Consider the following 25,932-nt stretch of genomic DNA (forward strand, 5'->3'; position numbering starts at 1 on the left):
GCCGGGGCGCAATCCCACCTGGGACCCTCTGCGAGTGGAGAACACACCTGAGAATTGTGCCACCCAGTGGGGGGAGGGGGGGGTGTAAGGAGGGGGAAAGGAAGCCGGGGCATTTATGCTCCAATGCTGGGCATGGCCAGGGGAGGGGCTCAAACCGATTCCAAAAGCCGGCCTGAAACACAGGCCCTGTCTGTGCCTCCCGGGCCGGGCTCCTGTCACAGGCAGGGAACACACAGCGTCCGTAAGTAAAGGCTCAATGCACGCATCGGTGAGCGTGTGATCCCAAGTCCTGCGGTCTCCTCTGCACCCTCTCGTTTCCCGCTGCCACCGGCGTCGAGAGATTGAAGATATGTACCTCCTGGAGCGAACCAGAATTCATCACCGCCAAGCGCCGCCATGTGCTTCATCCGCCCCCCTCGCTCTTCCCCCTCCCCCCCCCCTCCCCCCGTGGCCTGCGGAGTGGCAGTCAGGACAGCGCGGCCTGCATGCCAGCAGAAATGAGAGACATACATCATCTGGTGCGCAAACCCGTCTCCGCTGCCAAGTCCCCAAATAGGTGCTGAGTTTTGCAGGGCAGACGTGACTCCGCGGATGTCACCGGCAGCTGGCTCCGGCTCGGGCCGCTTCTCTTTCCCCACAACACCTCGGCCCGCTGCCTTCCTATTTACCGATGTGATTTCCCCCGCCCCATGGAAACGGCACTTAGAAGGCGGCGGCCCAAAGCAAATGTACGCCAGTCTCCCTCTGATCGGTCCTCGCCCGCCTTGTCTAGACCCGCCCCCTTGAAATTCCCTTTCTTTCCAGAAAGCTGTCTCCCACTTCCCAGCAACAACCCATCCACTTCTGATCGCATACTCCAGTGGTTGGCAAACTGCGGCTCGCGAGCCACACGAGGCTCTCTGGCCCCTGGAGTGTGGCTCTTCCACAAAATACCACGGCCTGGGCAGGTTCTATGTTGAAGAAGTGGCGTTAGAAGTTTAAGTTTTAAAAATGCGGCTTTCAAAAGAAATTTCAATCGCTGTACTTTGATATTTGGCTCTGTGGACTGATGAGTTTGCCGACCGCTGTCCTACTCTATTAAGAATGGCAACAATCACAACAAGGGCCCCTTATTAGGCAATCCCTAAGTGCCAGACCCTCCTGGGCGTGTTTACTATCTCAATCGATCCTCACCGTAGCCCTGCGAGGAACCGACGGTGTGAATTTCACAGGGAAGGAACCCGAGGCTCCCAGAAGTGGTGTAACACGTCCCACGTTGGGGAGGGCACGTTCGGGATTCTGACTTGGAACGGCTGGACGTCGGAGCTCAAGGATTCACTCACTACGCTCCACAAGGCAGTGGGCTGATGACTGAGTGCACCCCGTGCTGTATTCCCTTCTGATATTGTTTCAAACAGCGAAGGCAAACCTCCTCTCCGGGGGGACTTTGAATGGTGAATCCAGGGAACTACTATGGGTGGGTCACAGGGATTTCCTATCCATGACCAGGCCTCTCAGCTTCCGTACCCACGAGCAAGCAGTTCGTCCTGCCTCCCTACCTGCTCGGAGGAACCCCAAGTTAGGCACCTGTGGCCTCTGGCCAGGTGACTCCGGACTCATGCCTTTACCCATCCTCCAGCAAGTGTTAGGGATGAGCAGCGTCTGCGGACTCTGTCTGCTCAGGATGAGCCAAGCCCGGCATATGGCACCGAGGGAAGCAGACCAGATCGCAAAGAAGCCTTCCCACGAAAGCCAGGGAAAGCTGGCGTGCTCCGCCTGGCAGTGCCCAGCCCTCTGGACCGGGGCTCCCGCCCTGCCTCACCCACTGGTTAAATTAACCATCAGCCCTAGCTGGGTCGGCTCAGTGGATAGAGCCCTGGCCCACGACTGAAGGCTCCCGGGTTCGGTTCCAGTCAAGGGCACATAGCTTGGTTCCCCATGCAGGAGGCAATCGATCGATGTGTCTCTCTCACACCGATGTTTCTCTCTGTCTCTCCCTCTCCCTTCCGCGCTCTCTAAAAATCAATGGGGAAATATCCTCACGATTCACAAAAAACAAAACAAAACAACAAAATCAGAACAACGATCGGAGAGGGTTTGGTCTCTCCTCTGCGAAGAAGTCACTGTGAAGGGCCCGTGGTCAGAAACGCCGGCACCGCTGTCTTGCTGGTGAAACCGGGACAACTGGCCTCATGACTTACATCCTGCTGCACGCGGGGCCGGGCAGCGAGGCGAGGCGAGCAGGTGGAGCTGACGGTCCAGTGGGGGCGGGAAGCAGGTTTAGAGAGACAACAGACAGGATGAACCCTCAGCAGAGATGTAATCTGGGTGTGGACACCGTGTCCTGGGCCCTGCCTCGTAAACATGGGCCGAGGGCCTTCCCAGCTGGAACATCCCGTGACGAGAAGCCGCTGCTGGGGAAACGCGCCCGCTCATCCACTCATTCACCGAGGAAATAGCTGTGAAGCTAACCAGCAAGGATCTCATGACGGCTGCACCCTGCCCGGCTGGTGTGGCTCAATGGTTGACATCGACCTATGAACCAGAGGGGTCACTGTTCGATTCCCAGTCAGGACACGTGCCCGGGTTGCAGGAGCTGGGGGAGTCTCCAGAGCAGTGGAAAGAGAACAGCCTTGGGGGCAGGAAGACATACCTTCCCGCACTGGCTGGCCCACTTAACTGCTGAGTGACCGTGGACAATGAACTCCGCCTCTCTGAGCCTGTAGCAGACTATGGTAGCAGACTATGGCAGTGCCCACACCCATTGTCTCGATGGACTCACAAGTCCATTGAAGGCCAAGCACACCCATTGAAGTCTCTCCTGAGACTTCCCGCCCGAGAGCTTGCTCTCGGCCACTGTGAGCAGCTGAAGGGCCCGGGACCAATGTCCCAAGGCACCGTCCCCAGACCAGGAGGTGAGAAAGGCTAGCACAGAGCAGAGGCACGGTGGCCGACTGCCATCTCCGTGACAACCCACAACCGCAGGACATCGGCAGCCCCAGGTCCTGGCTCAGCAAGGCCGGCACCACGGACGTGGCTCCTACAGCTGGTCATCCTGTTGTCCGTGGGCACCACCCCAGGGACAGCCAGGAGGACACAGCTGAGGCCCGAAGTCACCTTCCAGGCGCAGCTCCCCCAGGGACACAGGAACAGGATGGCAAGGGCATGGTACGGTGAGGTGCTCAGCCCCAGCAGGAAGCTCCCGCTGCTGAGCTGGGGGGTCCCAGCCCTCCAACTGCCCTCTGGGAACCCACGTCCGCTCCTTGGGAATGTCACTACCTGTGAACTCACAGGGGTCGGCTGGCGTCTCCGAGGTTCTTTGGAAAATACGCTTTCCCCGAAGGAAGGCAGGACAGAGCGCCTTCCTTCTGAGGAAAATCACAATCTTTTCTATTCCGAAGTGCCTTGTCTCCAAGAGGCGGCAAGTGATACCTGCTCCGAAGACAAGCCCCTCGAACGGAAAGGCCGTTGGCTCCTGAAAGCCTCGGGCTTCGAGGTGCCCGGGTTCCGGGACAGTTGTGTTTCCGGGGAGACAGAATGGACAGAGCACCGGGTTCTAGGCACATCCCCAGTGAGGAGGGGGAGAGGGGCAGGAGGCAGTTGATCAATGTTTCTCTCTCATTGATGTTTCTAGCTCTCTGTCCCTCTCCTTTCCTCTCTGTAAAAAAAATCAATATAAATATATATATACTTTTTTTTTTTTTTAAATCCACAAAACTGTGAACTTCCTTTCTCTATAGATTTGCCTGTTCTGGAGGTGTCATATATATGGCGTCATACGACAGGTGAGATTTTTAAGTTCTGTCTTTTGTGGCTCATCTACAGACAGATCCTATTTCCTGGTCGAGCTCAGGCCTCTGGTTCTGACGGAGCCGGGCCTCCCTCCCTGGGCTGTGATGGTGGCTGAGCCAGGGGAGAGATGACAGGGGCCGGAGGCCCTCGGGGGAGGCCTGGGAGGGCAGCACCGACCGGAGAAGGCGCGAGGCCCAGCATCAGCCCGGCAGCCGCCCGTCGCCAGGGGGCCTCGCCCCGGCCTGGTTCCCGGTGGAAAAACCGTGGCCTCCATCACACAGGCGGTTCCAAGGAAGCCCCGGGGAGGGCCGCGGCGGGTCCCCCGGCATCCTTCCTCATTCCTGGCTGCATCTGGGCTTTCCCTGCTCCCAGGAAGCGCCTGTACTCACACTGCCTGGCTGCGGGCCCAGCTGGTTCCAGCTTCCCCAATCACTGCCGGGAACTGGGGCAGAGGTCTCGTGACCCCAGCTGGGTCCATGAGCCTCGAGGCTGGAGGCTTCTGGGAAAGCTCTTTCCCTGGAAGCGGTCTTTTCTCGCTTCCTCCTCGGATGGTACGATGGAGATGTGAAACCCCAGGAGGCGGCAGCCTAGGTGGCCACCACCCCAGCCTCAGGGAGAAGAAGCCAGCCCGGCAAGGACGGACAAGGGATCACAGGACAAGGGAGCCGGGCTCCTGGACCCCACTGCGCTGCACGCCCCTCATGCTCCCCTCTCCCAGTCTCCCCCTTCTCCAGGCCTCACATCCGCCCTTAGGGACCAATGATGCAAGCGCCCCCTGCCCCCTGGTTTGCGGGACAGCTTTAGCCCACAGGGAGGCGGCAGAGCGGGGAGAGTGAGAGTGAGCTCTGCGTCTCCCCTGCCACCCCCCTGCCCCGGCTCCCTCTCTGAGGGTCCCTGTGAACTGGCTGCGCACTGCACTCAACTCGCAGCTTTGGCTGGCCTCTGGGCACAATCCTGGCTGTTCCTTCCCGACCCCTCAAACTGGGTGTGTCACAGGAGCCCCAGGGCCACCTGCCCTGGCATGGCACAGCCCCAGAGATCACCACACCTGCCCACCGACCCCACATGTGGCCCACACGCACAGGGAAAGATGCTCAGAGGCATTAGTCAGAGGGAAACGCAAATCAAAACCACAGCGACCTGCCACTTCCCTTCCTACCCACTAGGCCAGCCATACTAATTATAATTTTAAAAAAACAAACCATAAAATAACAAGTGTTTAGAACCGTGTTGCATGTCCCTCATATATTGCTGGAGCATGGAACACGGTTTAGCCACTCTGGCAGGCCTGCAAGAAGTTAAACATGGAGCTACCAGGTGACTCATCAATTCTGTCGGCAGGTACATGTTCCAAAGGACTGGAAAGGGGTCTCCATACAAACACCTGTCCATGACAGCGGCACTGCTCACAAGAGCCGGAAGTGGAGACCACCCCACGGCCATCCACAGGTGGGTGAACAAAGCGCGGCCTGGCCACACGATGGGAGAGGATTTGGCCACAGGAAGGAATGAGCAGTGACACACGTCACCCGGGGTGAACCTCAGGCAACGATGCCGAGGGGAAGCAGCCAGACACAGGCCACGAATCAGGTAATTCCACTTACGTGAAACAGCCCACAGAGCTAACCCACAGCGACAGAAGGCATACCAGTCATCGCTGGGGCTCGGAGACGGGGAGAGAGAGGGTTGATGGGAAGTGACTGCTTCATGGGGAAAGGGTTTCTATTGGGGGGATGAGGTAATGTACTAAATGCCACCGGATCCTATGCTTTAAAATGATAAATGGTTCATTTCATGTCACCTTCTCCATTTTAGAAAACTCCTTTGTGAAATTCTTCCTGACTTCTCTTAATTCAAGGCTGCATGTCCGGGGGGGACAGGGGCTGAGCACCCTGTCTCTTTCCCTCTTCCCCCCCTTCTTCCGTGGATTGGCAGTTACTGGCAGTCAACGCACTTCCTGGTTGTCTCATCTGCTCTGGTGTGATGTTTCTCTCCCCACAATGTTCTCTCTTATCTTGGGCTTTTCTGCGGCTCCTCCTAAATTCTTTCTGCCCACCAGCCCCATTGTCCTTAGAAATCCAGACATGTCCCCTGTAATCTTCTCTGTGTCCCCGAAACTCTCTCCCACAGCTCGGCCTCCTGGAGGGGATTCCCGGCCGTGGGAGTGGCCTGGCGATGGTAATGGCATCCGGGTTCGCTGTCCACCGACGGGCTTGGAGCTGGGGGGAGAGCTCGGAGGCACTGCGCCTGGGTTCCACTCTGGAGGTGGCTTGGCAATGCTGGGACCCCAAGCAGCTCCATAGGCAGGCAAGGCCTCCGTTTCCTCACTGTTGTTTCTTCTTTTTTAAAAATATATTTCATTGATTTTTTTTTGCAGAGAGGAAGGGAGAAGGATAGAGAGTCAGAAACATCAATGAGAGAGAAACATCCATCAGCTGCCTTCTGCACACCCCCTACTGGGGATGTGCCCGCAACCAAGGCACACGCCCTTGACCGGAATCGAACCTGGGACCTTTCAGTCCGCAGACCGATGCTCTATCCACTGAGCCAAACTAGTCAGGGCCTCCCTGTTGCTTCTTAACAAGGAGTCATAAAGGGAAAGCTGGAAATGCCCTCACTGTCCATTGCTCCCCCTCCCTCACATAGGGACGTGAGCCCTCAGAGGTGGAGCAAGTGGCTGGAGGTCAGAGCTGTTGGCGAAATCGAATGCAGAACCCGGGTCTACGTGAGAGGGCGCTGTTAGGCCAGTCTGCCACCATTATCGCAGTCCATGCTCATGCCACGTTCTACGTAGTTGATGAGATTCTGATATTTAAAGACATTGCAGAATGTCTAAACTCAACGATACTAAATAAATACAAGTGGACCCAAAGTGCTACAATTATAATAAAATCATAGAATTCTGTTTACATTGATCTCATTAGAGAACCTCTCTGTATACAGATGAGAAAACGAAGGTCCTGAGAAGGGAAAATTATGTTCCCAAACATACAAGTTTGGTTTGCGCTAACATGAGGATGCAAAGCCAAGACTTCTGTTTTTAGTCACTGTTTTCCCCCCTCTTAATATTCATGCTAACCATCAAATAAACTAACTGCTGGTTCTCCCCAAATAATTCAGAATATCTTTAATAGAAATATAACAGAATAAGATACTAAAGGGGCAGTGGGCAACATTCATATATAAAGAACTACCACAAATCAACAAGAAAAAAAGTAGATACCAAATAAAAATATGAGCAAAAGACCTATACAATGGCTCATAAAGAGATAATGGTATTTTCTGGAATGCCTTCTGGTACTACCTGACACTAAAATATGCCTACCCTTTAACCCAGAAATTCTACTTGTAGAAATCTGTCAGAGTAAATATTTGGACTTTTCCTACATTCTTGCAACAGCCTCCCAATCTGTCCCTGCCTCTATTCCCACCCCCTTCAACCCATTCTCTACAAAGCAGACAGTAGGATCCTGGGGAGAAAGGTAAGCCAAGATCATATCTCTCCTTTGCTCAAAACCTTCCAAGCGCTTCTTTTCTCAGAATAAAAGCAAACGTCCTCAAAATGCCCAACAAGGCATTTTGTCACTCCTACCCTATCACTTTTCCCCCTTATCAATGGGTCCCCATCATTCACTCCCCTCCAGCCTCAGTGGCCTCCCTGAGGTTCCTTAAATGTCACACATGCAGCTACCTCAGGGCCTTTGCACCTGCTGCCCTCTGTGCCTCAAACTGACCCTTAGAGACCAATGATGCAGATTCTAGAAATGGAAGGTATATTCACACCAGCGTTCGCCGAGTTAGTGCCACAAGCCTATCAGTCAGACACGTGTGACCATCTTTCTGTTCAATGTTTAGGCCAGATGATGATGATGATGATGATGATGATGGTAATGGTGATTCTCCTCCTCCATCATCATCATCTTCATCATCACCATCATCTCCATTCTTGACATCATTAGTTTACTCAAGCTGCCATTAGTTTACTCAAGCAACGACTGGCTTAAAGCAACAGAGATGGATTCTCTCACAGTTCTGGCAGCTGGAAGCCTGAGATCCAGGTGTCGGCAGGACCTCGCTCTCCCCGAGGTCCTGGGGGAACCCTTCCTTGCCTCGTCCTAGATTGCGGGGGCTGTCAGCAGTCCTTGGCGCTCCTCGGCTGGGAGACGCATCACTCCAATCCCATGGCCACTTCCCCTCTGTCCTCACGTCCTCTCGGTGTGTGTCTCCCTCCGTGTCCTCACTTCTCTTTTATGAGAGGACCCAGGCATGCTGCATTAGGGCCCGCCCACCCTAGTGACATCACTCTAACTTCATTACCTCCATAGAGACCGTATAAGGCAGTGGTCCTCAACCTTCCTAACGCTGCGACCCTTTAATACAGTTCCTCATGTGGTGGTGACCCCCAACCATAAAATTAGTTTCGTTGCTACTTCATAACTGTAATGTTGCTGCTGTTATGAATCGTAATGTAAATATCTGTGTTTTCCGATGGTCTTAGGCTCTACAGTCGAGACCCACAGGTTGAGGACCGCTAGCAGGATCGCCTAAGACCATTGGATAACACAGATATTTACATTACCATTCATAACAGCAGCAACATTACAGTTATGAAGTAGCAACGAAAATAATGTTATGGTTGGGGATCACCACCACATGAGGAACTGGATTAAAGGGTCGCGGCAGTGGGAAGGTTGAGAACCGCTGGTATAAGGTCACACCCTGAAGCACTGGGATGAGGACTTGAACTTTTTCGGAGGATACTCTTCAACCCCTAACAGCCTTCCCTGTAGGACGGCTCCCATTCCCCCTTCCGTTACCATGGGCAGGCACCGTTCCCACTGCCGTCTATGCACCGCCACACGGAGTTCTCACCTCGACCCAGGAGGTGGGAGTCTTAGCCTCTCCATTCGACAAGTAGCAAAACTGAGGCTCTGAGAGGCTCAGGACTTGCCCGAGGCCAGCAAGTAGCCACCAACAGGCTGAGTTAGGACGCCACCTGAATCCAGGATCCAGAGCCTTACCCGATGGTCCACACCCCAGAAGCTCTTTCCCAATGATGTGACCACCCTCCGCACAGTTTCTATTCCAGCTCCAGCACAACCCCCTTCTGCACATGCTCGGCCCAGTTACTTCCTTCAGCCTCGAAGTCTAAAATATCATCGCTGAACTCGGCTTACCCCAATCCTGGAACAGGCTGGGAACACCCCACACATACATATGTTACGTCCATCAAGATTCATCCGGAAAAACGCATGTGTACCTCGCCGACTGACTCATGCAGCCCTGCTTATGCAAACACCGGGATCTGTTGTTGCCAGTGACAGCTGTGTGGAGGACTCCCACCCCTTTGCAGAGTGACACATTGGGGAACCCTGGCACCTGCCCCAGGAGGTGGCTCCTGGCTGCCCAGGAAGTCAGAGGGCGGGGCATGGGGGTCCGGAAGCCACCCTGGAGTCTTGAACTCCATCTCGTCCTCCACATGAATCCCTCCCCCTAGTGTCAAGGGCGCCACTCCTTCTGGTCCTTGTAGGACAACTTGAAAGAATTCCTCAGATTTATCCAAAGAGAGGCTGTCGAACTCTCAGCTACAAGAGAATGAAGGACTCATTCACTCATAGAACACAGAGATGCATCTGGCCCGGCTGTGGTGGCTCAGTGGTTGAGCATCGATCGATCTATGAACCAAGAGGTCACAGGCTCTGAGAAAGTCCACCCTCGGCGTAAGGCTCAGACCAGGAGGCAGGGACATCAGAGAAGCCTCGTCACAGCTCTAGTTCCTCTTCCTCTTACACGGGAAAGGCAGTGCGGAGGTCGTGGGAGGAGAAGGGAGACAGGAGAGAGGGGCGGACATGCTTCTCCATCGCCCCGTCGTGCACGGAACCGGGAAGCAGCTCTCGGGGGGGGGGGGGGGGGGATACACAGGCTGGCGGGTCCAGGGCCCCAGGGGTCTGGGCCAGCCTCATGGACAAGCCAGAAGCTCAGGGTCACCAATGGCTCTCCCTCCTCCCAAGCCCCGCATCTATCCAGTCCCCAAGCAAGCCCATCCCACTGCCCAGGTACTTCCCGTCCATCCTGGCCACTCACTCCCAGACTCTCACCCACAGGCTCATCCTCAAGGGCCCCCTGCTTCCACCGCAGCCCTCACCTCCCAGCCCATTCCGTCCAGTGTTTCTGGACCATTTTTTAAAGGGCTAGAGTCCCACTGCGCCCTTGCCTCAAGCCTCCATGGCCCCTCAGTGGCCTCGAATGTGGCTCAGGACGTGGCTCCCGTCTTCTCCTCCGCCCCAATGCACCCACCGCAAGCCTTGGGGTCCAGCCACATCAGTTCCCAGCACACACTGTGCTGTTTCTACCATCTGCGTCCTTGTTCAGGTGGTCCCCCACATCTAGCATTTCCCTCCCTCCCCTTTGCCTTCTTCTGGCTCATTCCTACTCACTATCTAGGTCTCTGCTCAAGGATTCACCCGGTAGCAAGTCTGGGACCCTGCCTGCCAGGAGGGGTCAGGCACCTCGTCCTAAGCACCCCGTCATACCTATGTCCCCGGGGGACCACGTTAACACACCGGCTCACGATTAGCTGTGCCTGTCTGCCCTGTCCATAGAGGAGCTGGCACACAGTAGGCACTTCATAAAGAATGAAAGGGGAGAGGGAAGGAGGGAGAGAGGGAGGGGAGGGCCACGGGCGTTAGAGGGACTCAAAGAACACAATAAGCACAACAAGGAGGATCAGGAAAGACGTCACAGAAAGGGTACGTGTGAGTCATACTTTAAAGGAGTTGGGCTTTTGGTAGGTGGGGAAGGTAGGGAAAGGGCAATTGCGGTGGGGGGAGGTGAGGGGGGGAGGCAAAGGATAGGGGAGGGGCGGGGAGAGAGGCAAGACTGGCCCAGCCGGCGTGGCTCAGTGGTTGAGAGTCTATCTATGAACCAGAAGGTCACGGTTCGATTCCTGGTCAGGGCACATGCCCAGTTGTGGGCTCCATCCCCAGTGAGGGGTGTGCAGGAGGCAGCCGATCCATGATTCTCTCTCATCATGGATGCTCCCCTATCTCTCCCCTTCTCCCTTCCTCTCTGAAATCAATACAAATAAAGTTTTCTTTGGAAAGAGCAAGACTGCAAAAGTGTATGACTTGGTGGTGGCTAAGCAGGGGGCGTGGGGAAGGGTGCAGGGACCCAGAATCATCTAGAAGTCACGTGAAGTGGCCGGCCCACGGCTTACCAGTTTTGGGGCTATGAGTAACAGAAAACCCCAAACGGTGTCAAGGTAGGTGGCCGGCGTCTCATTCCTGCCATCGTTCTGCCCTGACGTGCGTGCTCAACACGCTCACCCTCCCCAGAACCAGGTACCACACGCCAATCCACGACCGTGTCCCGTGACCGAGGAGAGGCCGCGTCCACACGTCTCTCTTTAGGATGGAGACAAGCTCTTTCCCCGCCACCTCCGGCAATCGCTCCTTCCTATCTCAGAGCCAGGACACGGCCGCGCGCCTACCCCAGGCACTGCCAACGGTGACAGGCCCGCAGCGGCTTCTGAAGACCAGTGTCCCATCGGCAGGGAAGAGGCAGGGAAGAAGGGGAAGCGGGGGTTCGAGGAGCAACCATCAGCGTCCGCTGCACCTTCGGGCCCACTCGCCCCCAAAGTGCACCGTCCAACGGAGCAGAGCGGGCAAATGTCCCACGTCCCCGCCCTCCTGCCGGGCTATTTTCGGGCTGAGGAAGCGGCTGTCCTAGGAGAGGAAACACGCGGCGGACTATTCTGGAAAGGCCCATAAACAATACCGCACGCAGCTCACTCTCCGAGATCAGGAGTTGGGGGAGGGGGGGAGGTAGGAAACAGCTAGGATGACTCTACTCCAGAGAGAACCCCCAAAGGCTCTTCATTTTAACTCAGAGTTTTGTGTGTGTGTGTGTGTGTGTGTGTGTGTGTGTGTGTTTGGTTAATCCTCACAGGAGGGATATTTTCCTACAGGTTTTCAGAGAGAGTGGAAGGGGGCCTGGGAGGAGACAGAGAGAAAGAACAGAGATGTGAGAGAGACACGTCGATGGGTTGCTGCCCGCACGCATCCCGCGGCCAGGGCTGGGGATGGAGCCTGCCACCTAGGTTCATGCCCTGGGCGGGAATTGAACCCGGGACCCATCGTACACTTTTACACTTCAGCAGTCTTGCATCTTTTCAAAGAAAATTTTTATCTGTATTGATTTCAGAGAGGAAAGGAGAGAGAGAGCGAGAAACATCAATGATGAGAGAGAATCATGGAACGGCTACCTCCTGCTCATCCCTCACCGGAGATGGAGCCCACAACTGGGCATGTGCCCTGACCAGGAATCAGACCGTGACCTTCTGGTTCATAGATCGACGCTCAACCACGGAGCCACGGCGGCTGGGCTATTCTTGCCTCCCCTTATCCCACTGGAATTGCCCTTTCCCTACCTTCCCACCTACCCGGGGTCTGATGCTCTATCCACTGAGCCACACCAGCTAGGGCTTCACTCAGTTTTACTTTTCTGGTGCTCTATCCACTGAGCCACACCAGCTAGGGCTTCACTCAGTTTTACCTTTCCCCTTGGACAAATATTTTCCTTAGGCCTCCCAAATAACCACCAGCACCTTCTGACCACAGGGACTTTGATCGGCTATTCTCAGCCTTATCGACCTCCCCGACTCTGTCTGCTTCCTGAGATCCCGCCCACTGTGGAGCAGTGATCTCCCGGGTACCTCCTCCCCCAGAGCTTCCTCTGACCACCCCTCTGGGATCACTGTCTCCCTTGCCTGCACAGGCGTGGCTATTCTTCTGGAACTTTCCCCTGGTTGTGGGCATCAGTCCAACATGATAAGCAGCGCCACATCTGTCTCTTCTCATCCATCACCTGGAGGACATTTTAGCTCGGGGACCTCGACTTTTCATCTTTGTACCCCGGGAGCCTGGCACGGAGGCGGGCCTGCAGGAAAGGTCTGTGCCATGAAGACCTGATGCCACAGACATCCTTCCATGTTGGCGCTGCCCATGGATCATTCGAATGAGAACGCTTACCCCGCTGGGAAGCCACTCGATTTTGGGAGGACCCCTTCTGTGCCCGGCCCTCAGCCACTTGCCGTACTGCGTCCTTGAACATGGCTTTGGGAGACCTGCTCGCACTCACAAAATCTACCAAGAAGGAAACCGAAGCTCAGGAGGCTAGAGGCAGGCTCTTCCCAGGGCCGCGGAGGAACGAGGGCATCAGATTCAAGTTCAAGTCTTTCTGATCAAATTGACTCTGACCATGACCCTGTCAAGTTCAAGTCTTTAGAGATAATAATGCATCGCGGTCCAGGGTGTGGCCACTGAGCACAGACCTACCGACTGCTTCAAATCTGGCCACGGATGAGTCACCTGACCTGGGGAGTCAGCTGGCCTCCGTCATCTCCACTTCCGCCTGAATAAAATGAGGATAAAGACAAGGCCTATTGCATAGGGTTATTATGAGGATTAGGTGAGTGCGTGTACAAGAACTGCTGAGTGCTTGCTATGTATTAATACACAGTGAATACTAGCTGTCTTTATTGACTTCACAGTCAGGTGTTTTCCCATTGCATCCTGACACATGCTTCTGCCGTCCACCCACCAAATAACCTCCGGCAAGAAGGGACAGGTCACCGGAGGCTCACAAGTTCCATCCAGAGCAGCAGCCGCAGAGGACAAAAGGTCAAGGGTCAGAAGGCAAAGCCATTCACAAACTCCGCCCCACAGCGGCCCTCAGCTGCCGCCCAGCCCTCATTGGTGGGATTCCAGAGGGGCCTTCTACGGAAAAGGACATCACAGGAGGCAGGAGCCAGCTCGGCTCCCCACTGCCCAACGCGTAGCTAGACAGAAAAAGTAGCCCTTCAGTTAGAGCCACATGGTGCTCTTTGGCCCCTTGAGTGTGGCTCTTCCACAAAATACCACGGCCTGGGCGAGTCTATGTTGAAGAAGTGGCGTTAGAAGAAGTTTAAGTTTAAAACATTTGGCTCTCCAAAGAAATTTCAATCGTTGTCCTGTTGATATTTGGCTCTGCTGACTAATGAGTTTGCCGACCACTGAGTTAGAGCAAGCCCTGGGCATGGGAGCAGAGCCCCAACATACACTGCCGGTCGGGGTTTAAACGTCGGAGCCCAGAGGCTATCCCAGAAACCTGTTCAGGACCCAGGAGAAGGGACACTCTCCGGGGTGTGCACGGCTATGCCCAAACCAGAAGGTTCAGGAAAGGAGAGAGCTGGTGTAACACAGCAAGCCGAAAGAGGGCGCCAGCCTGTAAAACCAAGACAGGAGCCCAACCGGCGTGGCTCAGTGGTTGAGTATCCAACCAGGAGTTCACGATTCAATTCCAGGTCAGGGCCCATGCCCGGGCTGTGGGTTCGATCCCCAGTGTGGGGTGTGCAGGAGGCAGCCATCAATGATTCTCTCTCATCATTGATGTTTCTAGCTCTCTCTCCCTATCCCTTCTTCTCTTAAATAATAAAAATATACATACTTTTATTTATTTATTTATTTTTTAAATATATTTTATTGATTTTTTACAGAGAGGAAGGAAGAAGGATAGAAAGTTAGAAACACCGATGAGAGAGAAACATAGATCACCTGCCTCCTACTGGGGATGTGCCTGCCACCAAGGTACATGCCCTTGACCAGAATGGAACCGGGACCCTTGAGTCCTCAGGCCGATGCTCTATCCACTGAGCCAAACCGGTTTCGGCAAAATATACATATTTTTAAACACACACACACACACACACACACACCCCAAAAGCATAAAGAATGAGAAATTCTAATGGAACAATTCGACCCAAGGATGAAAGGCCAGGATGACCTGAAAGAGAACCAACAAGCATTTCTAGAAGCAAAAACAGAGTCGGAGAGGCGTTAAGAACTCGTTGAGGACATTCAACAAACGTGGCAACACAGCTGAGCAAAGGAAGCCTGGGCACGTGGTCATTGCATGTGTCAGGCACAAGGGGGCAGGAGGAATGACACAGAGCCCCTTCCCCCCCTCCCCTTCCCTCCCACCCCCCTTAAGAGTTGCTCAGTCTGCAGGTGGGCAGCCATCTGAGCACAGGCTCGTCCAGAGGAAAACCGCATCCCTGTGCTAGGCTTTCCCTCATCCTCTCCGCCCGGAACAGAACGTGCAAGAACAGGAGGCAAGGCAGGGTCTGTGGGAGACCCCGGAACCTCTGGCTTTCTGTCCACCAGCCGCTCCCCTCCCCCACCCTGTCCTCTGTCAAGAGTGATAATACCAGTAGCACAGGGAACCCCAATAGGCCACGTTCAACCTATGACTCGCAGTATTTGACTCCGTTTGCGCTGTTCGCTTATTCTCACTCACCTATAATGTTTACAATATATATCTTTTTTTTTTTCTTGACCATTGAAGGGCAAGTTGCATCCCTCATGGCCTATAACTAGACCACTTTCTGCCTCTCTTACGCCAAAGGATAACTGTTTAGACGGAAACTACAGTGAAATCGGCACCGCCCGGCATTGCCGCACGCAGGGCGCTATGAAGGCAGCATCCTTAATGGGGAATTCATGAGCCCTGATGAGGGAAATGCAAGCGAAGCCACGCTCTCTGCTTCCTGTTCTGCCCTGGGGCAGCCTGCACCCCTGGTCTCTGGCACTCCCTGCCACATGAAGGGGCGGGGGGAGGGGGGGGAGCGCTGACGGGCGCTCTTCTTGCTCCTGCGTTAGCCTGACTCCAGCGAAGACCCTCCGCGGGCAAGGCGCTGCTCGCTGACTTTTGTGTTTTCTAACTGTGCACTTTCTCATTTCCTGCCTCAGAGGGGGAGAGGAAGAGGAAATGCCAAAAATATTCCAAGTCGAGCTGGTCTGTGACATTTCCAAGGGATGGGGACTGAGGGGCTGGCAGGGGGACCTCGGCCAGCAGGAGGCCCGGGTCTCTTCGCAACCCAGCCCGCTGGTGGGCGACAGAGCTAACGTGGCCCCCAAAGCGCCTACGGTCTCGGGGAGCCGGCTGTGTCTGGGGAGTCTCTGACACAGAAGCCCGTTTTCTCCAGATAACTGAGAGGATGTTCGAAATCTGGTCTGCATTAGCCCTCACAGCTCCACAGCTATGTGACACATCGCAGTGCGTTTTCTTAAAAAAAAAAAAATTTAAATTTCAGAGAGGAAGGGAGAGGGGGAAGAGAGTTAGAAACATCAATCAGCTACCTCCTACTGGGGATGTGCCCACAACCAAGGTACCTGCCCTTGACCGGAATCGAGCCCGGGACCTTTCAGTCCCCAGGCCGACGCTTTATCACTGAGCCAAACGGGTTAGGGCAAAAATTTTTCTTTTTTTTTTAATTTCAGAGAGGAAGGGAGAGGGAGAGAGAGGGAAACATCCATGATGAGAGACAATCACTGACCGGCTGCCTCCTGCACGCCCCACACTGGGGATCAAGCCCACAACCGGGGCATGTGCCCTGACCGGGAATCAAAGCGTGACCTCCTGGTTCATACCAGGTCAACGCTCAACCAGTGAGCCACACCGGCCGGGCGTGGTGTGTCTCCCCGACGTCCACCCTCCAGTTAGTTTCCCTCTGAGGGTCAGGATGGGCTTGTCCTGCCGGAGGCACCCACGGTCCTGACTCTCCTGCTCGGGGAACAGGGCTGGCTGAGGGAGAGGAGGCCAGCTAAGGCTCTGGGACCAAGGGTTTGTTTTTTTTTTTAATATGTTTTATTGATTTTTTACAGAGAGGAAGGGGAGAGAAAGAGGGACAGAGAACTAGAAACATCGATGGGAGAGAAACATCAACCAGCTGCCTCCTGCACACCCCCTACCGGGAATGTGCCCGCAACCAATGCACAGGCCCTCGACCAGAATCGAACCTGGGACCTTTCTGTCTGCAGACCGACGCTCTATCCACTGAGCCAAACCAGTTTCAGCTGGGACCAAGGTTTCAGGTGGACATAATGTGCAGGTGTTTGTCGGGATTCGTGATGTGCAGGAAATGAACCATAGCAGACTTTTCTCGAGCGTACCAGCCCATCACGCGGCCCACTGGGTCCTGGGAGCGGGCTCAGGGTCGGTGGGCGGGAGAGCGTCTCCATGGGCTGGTGAGTGCATGTGTTCATGAGGCCAGTGACAGGAGCCGGCCGGCGTCCCTGGGCTGAGAGTAAACTATGTGGCCTGCAGCCCCAAGAGCGCAGGGGAGTGAATCCTCAACCCCAACTCCTCACGTGGGGCCCGGTGAGGGGACGAACTTGCATGTGGGAGCCAATACATCGCCGTGAAGGAGTGACCTTGGGGAGGACAGTCAGGGTACAAGTGGAGACTGACCCCTGCCATGCATCCCTACTGCTGTGAAGACTCCCTGGCCTCCTCTCCCCAGAGCTGCTCTCACCCCTTCCCTTACCAGCTCCCAAAGACGCCCCCTCCCTCCACAAGTCCCCAGGACCCCTAAGCATGAATATGGAAGTGAGGTTGCTCATCAGCGGGCCTTAAACCAAGGAGATCATTTTACACGGGGAGTGCATTCCAGGCCAAGGGACGAGAATATGCAAAGTCCTCTGTGCGCAAGAGAGCTTGACAGGGTTTGAGGCGAGTCAGGGAGAGGGGGGAGGGTGGCCGGACAGAATATAAAAGGTCCTTAAAAAGTGGAACAGGGAGCCCGAAGGGAAAACCAAAAAGATGGGAGGGAGCTTAAAGACGAAGACCAAGATTGCTGGCTTTCGAGATGGAGGAAGGAGACCCTGAGCCAAGGAATGCAGGCCTCGAGCAGCTGCAGAAGGCAAGGACCAGAGTCTTCGCCAGAGACTCCGGAAGGCAGACCCCTGCCAGCACCCTGGGGTGAGCCCAGGAGGACTCAGTTCAGACTCCGCGCCTCCAGCGCTGTACGGGAAGGAACCAGTGCCGGCGAAGCCACACAGTGTGCGGTAATTCAATCCGTCCCAGCAGCAAGAAGAAGCGAATACGCCGTTTGTCATCCTGCTTATCCTCACACAAATTTTCAATGATATGCCCATCCAACTCCCCTCAGCAGTGATGATAACAATAATCGCGGAAGCTAACACGTGGCAGGGTTTTTCCAAGAGTTTTTCACCAAGTCTCTCATAGATGCTAGGAAAAGGCCACTTCCACAGAACACCAGGCTGGAGGTGAACACAGGGACCTGGGAGCGGGGAAGGGAGTTAGAGGCACCTTCACGGGGATAAAGGCACACGCGTATGTCAAAGGGTGAGTGGGAGTTAGCCCAGAAGAGAGGCAGAATATCCCAGGCAGAGGGAGGACGTAAGAGAAATAAGGCGCAGTGCGTGTGCTGGCAAGCACCCTGGTGCTCAGCTTCAAGCTGATCATTTCTGCATTAGTGTCTCCAGCCCCCAGGTATCTAGCCACATGCCCTGGGATCCAGTCTCATGCCCTGGGATCCAGTCTCATGCCCTCAGGCCTGCCTGCAGCCTCCACCTGTACGCCTGAGCATGGCCCAGAGGGAGACTCATTCTCTGCACGGTCCTCCTCCAGTCCTCCCTGTCGCCCAAAGTGACACCAAGCTGTTCAAGCCACAAGTCATCTTGGAGCCCTTCCCCCTGCCTCACCCTCATTTGATCCATAGCCAATCCCATCAGTTCTACCTCCGACGTCTCACAGGCAACACCTCTCCACCTGCTCCCCGAACACCCGGCCCAAGCTCTTACCACGGCTCCTAGATCAGCAATGGCCTCCTGACTGGTCTCCCTGCGTCTCCGGTTCGTCCCCCTGTGATCAACAGTTCATCAAGCAGTAACCTCTTCAAAATGTCAATCAAGCCCTAACCGGTTTGGCTCAGTGGATAGAGCGTCGGCCTGCAGACTCAAGGGTCTCAGGTTCAATTCCCGTCAAGGACATGTACCTGGGTTGAGGGCACATCCCCAGTGGGGGGGGAGTGTGTGTGTGTGCAGGAGGCGGCTGATCGATGTTTCTAGCTCTCTATCCCTCTCCTTCTCTGTAAAAAAAAAAAAAAAAAAAAAAAAAAAATCAATAAAATATAATTTCTAAAAAGAAAGAAAAGAGAGCGCGTGAGGCTGACACGGAAAGATGAGGCTGGAAATAGAAGGCCTTGAACCCAGGGTCTCATCCATCTTTGCACAACTGGCGCCTCCCACAGGGGAGCCACTCGGCAATGCACTCTGGGTGAAGGAAGCAGGACCGTTCCAGAAGAATCTGAAAAAACGCCGTCCCTTCTGGGCAAGGCTCCCAAAGGGGGTCCCTCGCCTCCTCGGGACTTCTTAGGGGGGTAACGCGTCCAGGGCTTACAGCAAGGGCTCCCGAAGTGCTACGATGTTTCCCCGAAAACAAGACATCCTCCGAAAATAAGGTTTCCTTCTGAGTGAAATATAAGGTTTCCTTCTGAGTGAAATATAAGGCATCCCCCCCGAAAATAAGGCCCCCCCCTAGGCTAAACATGAGAGATTTGGTCCACTGATTCTGAAAGAAATGGAGTCACAAGAAATTCACCAGGAAACTCAGGAATTGGATTGTTATGATGATGTTCCAGAAGATGATGACATGATTGTCATGGAATAAATGAGTAAATTCTTGATCCTGTAGGATTCACAGTTTGCCTGGTTTGTGTTGACAACTACCGTACTACCGTACCGTATACAGGTAATAAATTTCCTTTATTTTCATTTCACAATCAATGTGTACCGTGTTCTTCTTCATGGAAAAATAAGGCATCCCCTGAAAATAAGACCTAGCGCATCTTTGGGAGCAAAAATTAATACAAGACACTGTCTTATTTTCGGGGAAACAGGGTAGCTGCCACCATTACTATTGCTTCTGTGGGGAGGACTTGGGCATCCAGCTTCTTCTGGAGCCCGTGCCAGCTACAGTGGGTGGGAGGGAAGTGGGAGGACACGGCACAGGCGGGGCAATGAGAACGGGGTGCAGGGTCTGGGGCACGTCAGCTCACCCGGGTGCAGCCTGGAGATGCCCATGGGCGGGAGGGTCCTCCCCAGGCACCAGGCAGGGGCCCCGTTTGGATGCACACAGTCACTGGGGGACCGGAGGGGCTCCGGCTGATTTCGCCAATCTGGCTCCCGGTGGCTGGTGAGGACTGGGGAGGTGGAGAATGTCAGTTTCCCTCACCAAATGGCAAGTTGTGAAAAAGTCCCTTTTTCTCCAACATCATCACATCCTAAAACTGAAAACCCAGCCGTTCGGAGGAAAATAGATGGGCTGTTTGGCTCACAGGATACGGGAGGGCCGACAACCAAGTCTGCGGAATGTCCTGGGGTGCACCGTGTGCGAAGACGCTGCCCTTTTTGGGGACCTGGGAGGTTCCATTTTTCATAAAGAGATGGGAGCGAGAAAAGTAATTTCCTACATAATCAGCCACCCATTTTCATATTTCAAATTCCATTTGGTGGCTGAATCTCCGAATTCATTGAGTGGCTGAACAGCATGGGTTAGGAGAATTTTTTTTAAAAAAAAAACACCCTCTTTATCTCAAAATAGGCGGTTTGAGATAACAGCCTATATGTTAAGATAGCGGTAACAGTCAAGACAGAACAAGAGAAGACACTCAACAAGCAAGGTGATCTTATAAAGAAGACAGTTCCAAACGATCCGTGTCTGACGGATCACACAGGGACACGGTGAGAGGAAGGCCATGAGTCTGGAGACGGCCGGGTGACCTTGGGTAAGTCCGGCACCTCGCCCAGCCTCCTTTGTACAACAAGAAGGGGCTCACATTGCTATTCTCCAGGACTCTTTTCTCTTTCTTAGAGGCGGAAATCTAATGCTTCCAGACGGACCTGCATCTCCTACTCTGGCCCTCCAAGTGCAAACCAGAAAGGCCCTGGGGTAAAGAAAGGCTGCCACGGAGAGAAAGCTGGCCTCCATGCCCGGTTACGCCTGACAATCCCAAACAATAATTACTCAGCGGCCCTGCCCTGCCCTGCCCTGCCCTGCCGGGCATCCCAGAACCAACCATGCCGAGGCAACCTGACCCAGCCTGTGGGGAGAGCGGGAGAAAGCTCTTGTTCTTTCTCATCAGGGCAGGCAAAGCAGAGGTGGCGTTAAGGATCATCCGGCCCTGGCCCAGCACCCCCCTACCCCGCCCCCCGCCCCTGCCCCGTGGAAAAATAAATTAGCAAAGGAAACCGCTTCGGGAATGCCCCAGATCGCTCGGGATGGCTGGAACCGCACACCTCCAGGCGCCAGGGACTTTCTTTTAAACTTCCAGGCGCTCTCAGGACATGCAGCAGGTCCCCGCATGGTGCACGCGTTCCATCCCGAGCCACTTCCCGGGCTCCTGGGCAGCCAGCGCCAAGCCCCGAGCGGGGACCTCCTCCCCGCGGGTTTCATCTGCTTTAAAGCAAGTGGCCCGGGGGTCCCGGCCTGCCCGGGGGGCCGGGGACCCGAGGGCCCGGGAGGGAGGCCGGGCCAGCCCTTGCAGGAACGGCGGGCAACTTTCCTGCATGGAGCCCGGGAGACAATGCCCGGGCCCGCGCTCCGCTCCGCTCCGCGCCGGGAGGGCCCATCGGCGGGGCCCCGCCACCCCGCCGGGCGCGCGGCCTCAGCCCTGCTCCGAGGGCGCGCGGAGCCATCCCCCGGGTCCTCCCCCAAACCCAAACCCCAGCCAGCCCCCCACCTCGGCGCCTCCTCGGGGCCCTGCAGCGCCGGGGTCTGGAGGGGCATGCAGCCTAGGGGGCCGGCCCGGCGCCCGGTCCCGGCTCCTCTCCACGCGGGCCCCGGGGTGAGGGGGGTGGGGGTTCCGACGACCCGGGGCGACCCCGCCGAGCCCGTCCGGGCGCCCGCAACTCACCGGGACCGGCGGGCCGCTGGGCATTATTCCATCGCGGGCTCCCGGCTGCGGCGGCGGCGCACACGCCCGCGCCCCGGCCCCTCGGCCGAGCGATCGCGGCGGCGGAGCGGATGGCGGGGCCGCGGGGAGGGAGGCGGGCGGGCGCGGGGACTGCCCGGCGCGGAGAGCCCGCCGGGCGGCGGGGCAGGCGGGGCGGGCGGCGGGCGGCGGCGCGGGAAGGGGCGGGCGGCGGGCGGCGGGCGGGCGACCATGTGCCGGGGCGGAGGCCGCGGCGGCGCGCGCGGTCGGACGCTCCCGCTCGGCGGGCGGCGGGGAGGGCGCGGGCTTCAGGAAATCCAAAGGCTCCGGCAGGAAACCGGGAGCCTGACTAAGCACTCCCGCCCCGCGCCCGCCGGGGGCGCCCGCCGCCTTAACCCCTGGCCCGCCGGCTGCAGGCGGGGAGGTGGTGTGGGGGGTGGGGCCGGGGCCGGGGCCGGGGCCGGGGTGGGGGCACCGCGGATTCCCACCAGCGAGCTGGGCTGGGGACCCAGGGGTCTGGGGCCCTCACCCTGCCCCTCCTCCGCCTCGCTCCCCCTCCAGCCTGCCTCCTTCTTGCCCAGGGGTGGAAGCCATGGCATCTGTCCCCATAAGACTTTGGCCTTGGGAGGTAGATGCCTTTGTAAGCCCCCCCCCCCCCCCATTGCAGGGAAGGGCCTTGGCCTCTCCTCTCTCTCTCTCTCTCTCTCTCTCTCTCTCTCTCTCTCTCTCTCTCTCTCTCTTTTTCTCTCTCTCCCATCCTGCAGAGGACGAACTGGCAATCTCCAAGCTCCTACCCGTATGGTCAAGAAGAGAAATGACTTTACCTGGCTGTCCCTGTCCCTCCTTCCACTTTGCTAATTCCCTCACGTTTTGCCCAGGGCCGGGGACAGGGTAGTGACAGGGCCGCAGCCATGGCGTGGACGTTGGACTCCGACCCACCCGGGCTGGAATGGGGCTTTGCCTCTTCTCCAGCTGTGTGACCTTAGGTAGGTCAACGAGCCTCTCTGATCCTCCCCGCCCTCAGACGTGGGGTGCGTAGGTCATACCGCTCTCACAGGTTCCATGTGGGGACCCAGGGCTTAGACAGGGACTGACAGGCTGCAGATGCTCGGATACACGATAGCATGGCTGTCCTCGAATAAATGATAGCATGGCTATCCCCGCGGGACCTCGGAGACAGGAGGGTGTGTACTGCGGGCTGTGCCCTGTGCCCATCCACGCCTCCTCGCAGAGCTTTGGGGCTTCTTTTCCCTCCTAATCGCCCGTTACAGGCAAAGGTTGATGGCTGTGCAGATGCCCTTCTGCTGAAATCTGAAACTGGGCAAACCTCACAGAAGCGGGGATTTTGCTCTTCCTCTGAGTCAGGACATTTGGGGGGGGGGGTTGTGAAGAAGTCTGAGAGGCTCCACAGAGGTGGAGAGACCCAAGGAAGTCTGTGCAGCCAGCCCTGGGCGAGTTGGCCCGTGGGAGTGACTCAGTTCCCCTCGGAAATGCCACCCGCGGGGGCTTTCCACGTGGAGGGTGCAGCTCGGTGGTTCTGCTGCGGGTGTTTCAAATTCCTCTGAAACCGAAGCAGACTTTGAAGAGGGAACCACGCGCCCGTGAGTGAAAACCAAACGAAGCTCGCGGTGAGCCTGCCCGGAAGTGAAAGAAGGACCAGACGCCAGCTTGAGCCCCGGGTTGGACTCTCTCCTGCAGAAGCGGTGGGAGCCCTGGGTGGGCATTGGGAGGGTAGGGTCCTGCCCAGGGCCTTGGCAGCTGCTGAGCCCTTTGCCTGGAAGACCCTTCCTCCCGCTGTTCCTGGCACTCAGCCCACGACTCAGAAGTCAGCTCCTCCAGGCTTCCCTGGCCATTGGATCTCCTTGGCTTTGGCACCTGTGCTCCCGCCCACACCTCTCCCCACGTCCTGTCATGTGCCCTGCTTCACTGCTCCATGGCCCTTATTGCTATTCCATCCTTCCTGTTTATCTGGCTGCCTGTTTGTTTGTTTTAAGAGAGAAGGGATAGTACTTTTTAAAAATATAGATTTTATTGATTTTTTTACAGAGAGGAAAGGAAAGGGACAGAGAGCTAGAAACATCGATGAGAGAGAAACATCAATTCAGCTGCCTCCTGCACACTCCCCACTGGGGATGTGCCTGCAACCAAGATACATGCCCTTGACCAGAATTGAACCTGGGACCCTTCAGTCTGCAGGCCGATGCTCTATCCACTGAGCCAAACCGGCCAGGGCAGGGCTGCCTGCTTATCGTCTGTCTCCGCTGCATGAGAGCAGGACTGCTGCGTGTCTCCATCACTCAGGGCCAAGGACAGTGCTGGCTACAGGAGACCCTCAAGAAAGACATGTCCAGCCCGGCTGGTGTGGCTCAGTGGCTGAGTGTCGACCTAGGAACCAGGAGGTCACAGTTCGATTCCTGGTCAGGGACATGCCCGGGTTGCAGGCTCGATCCCCAGTGTGTGGCATGCAGGAAGGCAGCTGATCCATGATTCTCTCTCATCATGGATATTTCTCTCTCTCTCCCTCTCCCTTCCTCTCTGAAATCAATAAAAATTAAAAAATAAAAATAAAAAAAACACACACAAACAAACCAGGAAGACATGTCCAGTGAGTAAGGAGCTGCAAGTTGGCTCTGCCCGGAGCTCCTGTAGCTTCTGCTTTGCTGAGAGGCTGTCAGAGGGGAACCCGGGTAATGGCAGAAGCTTTATTAGCGGCTCGGGAAAGCGAAAACGGTAAATCGTTAAGACTGGCAGCGTCCTAAGTGCAGCCCGTCCTCGGTACAGCCCGTCCCGGCTCCTCCCGAGTGCTCCCCCAGCACTTCCGTTCGCTTGGAGCACGCATTTATCGCATTATATGCTTGCTCGGTGAGTGCTCGCCTACATCAGAGGGCCAACTCAGGGCTGGGGAGAAAGGAAAGAAGCCGTACTTATTGACCACTTACTCTGAGCGGGGGCCCTGGGCGAAGTGGATCTGAACTCTCGAAAAGGCTATTTGGTTAAGTGCCTGTGATGGGCTCAAAAACCTTCTGGGCGCTGGACTAGCAAAGATAATCTCCGTGCTCTCTAAGAAGGCTGTGTTTAGAAAACAGACAGGTGCCCTAGCCGGTGTGGCTCAGTGGACAGAGTGTCGGCCTGTGGACCAAAGGTTCCCGGGTTCAATCCCAGTCAAGGGCATGTACCTTGGTGGCAGGCCCCTGCTCGAGGCTTGTGCAGGAGGCAACCAATCAATGTGTTTCTCTCATCGGCGTTTCTCTCTGTCTAAAAGAAAGCAGAGAGGTGATAACGACGAAAGAGGTGTGTCCAGACTCAGGGGCTGTGTGGAGTATGGGGCAGGGCTTCTGTAAGGGGGGAAGGGGCGGTGTCTCAGTCTGTTCAGGCTGCTATAACGGTACCGAGATGGAGCGACTTCTACACAACAGACATTTCTTTCTCCCGGTCCTGGAGGCGGGGAAGTCGGGCACAGGTGCGCACAGGCTTGGTTCCTGGTGAGGACCTGCTTCCTAGGCCCCAGGCAGCCTTCTCTCGCCATGCCCGCACGTGGGGCAAGGGGCAAGGGCAAGTCTGCTCCCTGGGCTCTGTCTTATCGAGGCGCTAACCCCGTTCATGAGGCTCCACCTCGTGCCCTAACCGCCTTCCAAGGCCTCACCTACACCATCACCTTGAGGGCTAGGATCTTAGCAAATGAACTGGGGGGAGAGGCACAAGCAGGAGATTCGAAACCATTTCCAAACAAGTGGGAGCTCTTTTTTTTTATGTATGTGTGTGTGTGTATATATATATATTATTGATTTTTTTACAGAGAGGAAGAGAGAGGGACAGAGAGTTAGAAACATCGATGAGAGAGAATCATTGACCAGCTGCCTCTTGCACACCTCCTACTGGGGATGTGCCCGCAACCAAGGTACATGCCCTTGAACGGGAATTGAACCTGGGACCTTTCATTCTGTAGGCTGACGCTCTATCCACTGAGCCAAACCGGTTTCAGCCAAGTAGGAGCTCTTTAACTCAGTCTCAAGGAAGAGAGAGGTGAGCTTGATCTACCAGGTGAGGACACACAGGCCTGTCAGCTAGAGCAACAGCCACATGTGTGCTCAGCTCAGGGTCCCCCGCGCCCACCTCAGAGCTCACTTGCGGCTGCAAGTGGTGCCACCTGTCCAAGGAGCTGTCCCCAGAGCATGCACTGTTCCTCCTCTCTGCCCTTAGCCAGGCAGTTTGCCCAACAGCCATGGTGGAGCCCCAACCAACCCGAGGATAAATGTCCCAGCCTCCCGTCCCTAAGGGGGAGCAGTCCTACGGCACCTTCAACACAGGTCCTCACGTGAACCCCAGCAGTAACGCTCCCTAGCTCACGCTTTATGCTTCCTCGCTCCTCCCTGCCTCACTTTCTCACT

At 55.9% G+C, this 25,932-nt stretch overlaps 1 protein-coding gene across 1 annotated transcript in view; it reads right to left on the minus strand.

The window, feature by feature from the left end:
• The window catches only part of ASAP1 (ArfGAP with SH3 domain, ankyrin repeat and PH domain 1), a 190,056-nt gene extending 168,339 nt beyond the window's left edge, over positions 1-21,717 (minus strand). The window contains exon 1 of the mRNA XM_084864668.1: positions 21,527-21,717. The gene's annotated coding sequence lies outside the window, so the exon portion shown is untranslated. The remainder of the gene's footprint in view (positions 1-21,526) is intronic.
• Positions 21,718-25,932: the final 4,215 nt, after the last annotated feature.

The sequence above is a fragment of the Pipistrellus hanaki genome (assembly GCF_964339955.1).
Source record: "Pipistrellus hanaki genome assembly, chromosome: 17".
Lineage (NCBI taxonomy): Eukaryota > Metazoa > Chordata > Mammalia > Chiroptera > Vespertilionidae > Pipistrellus > Pipistrellus hanaki.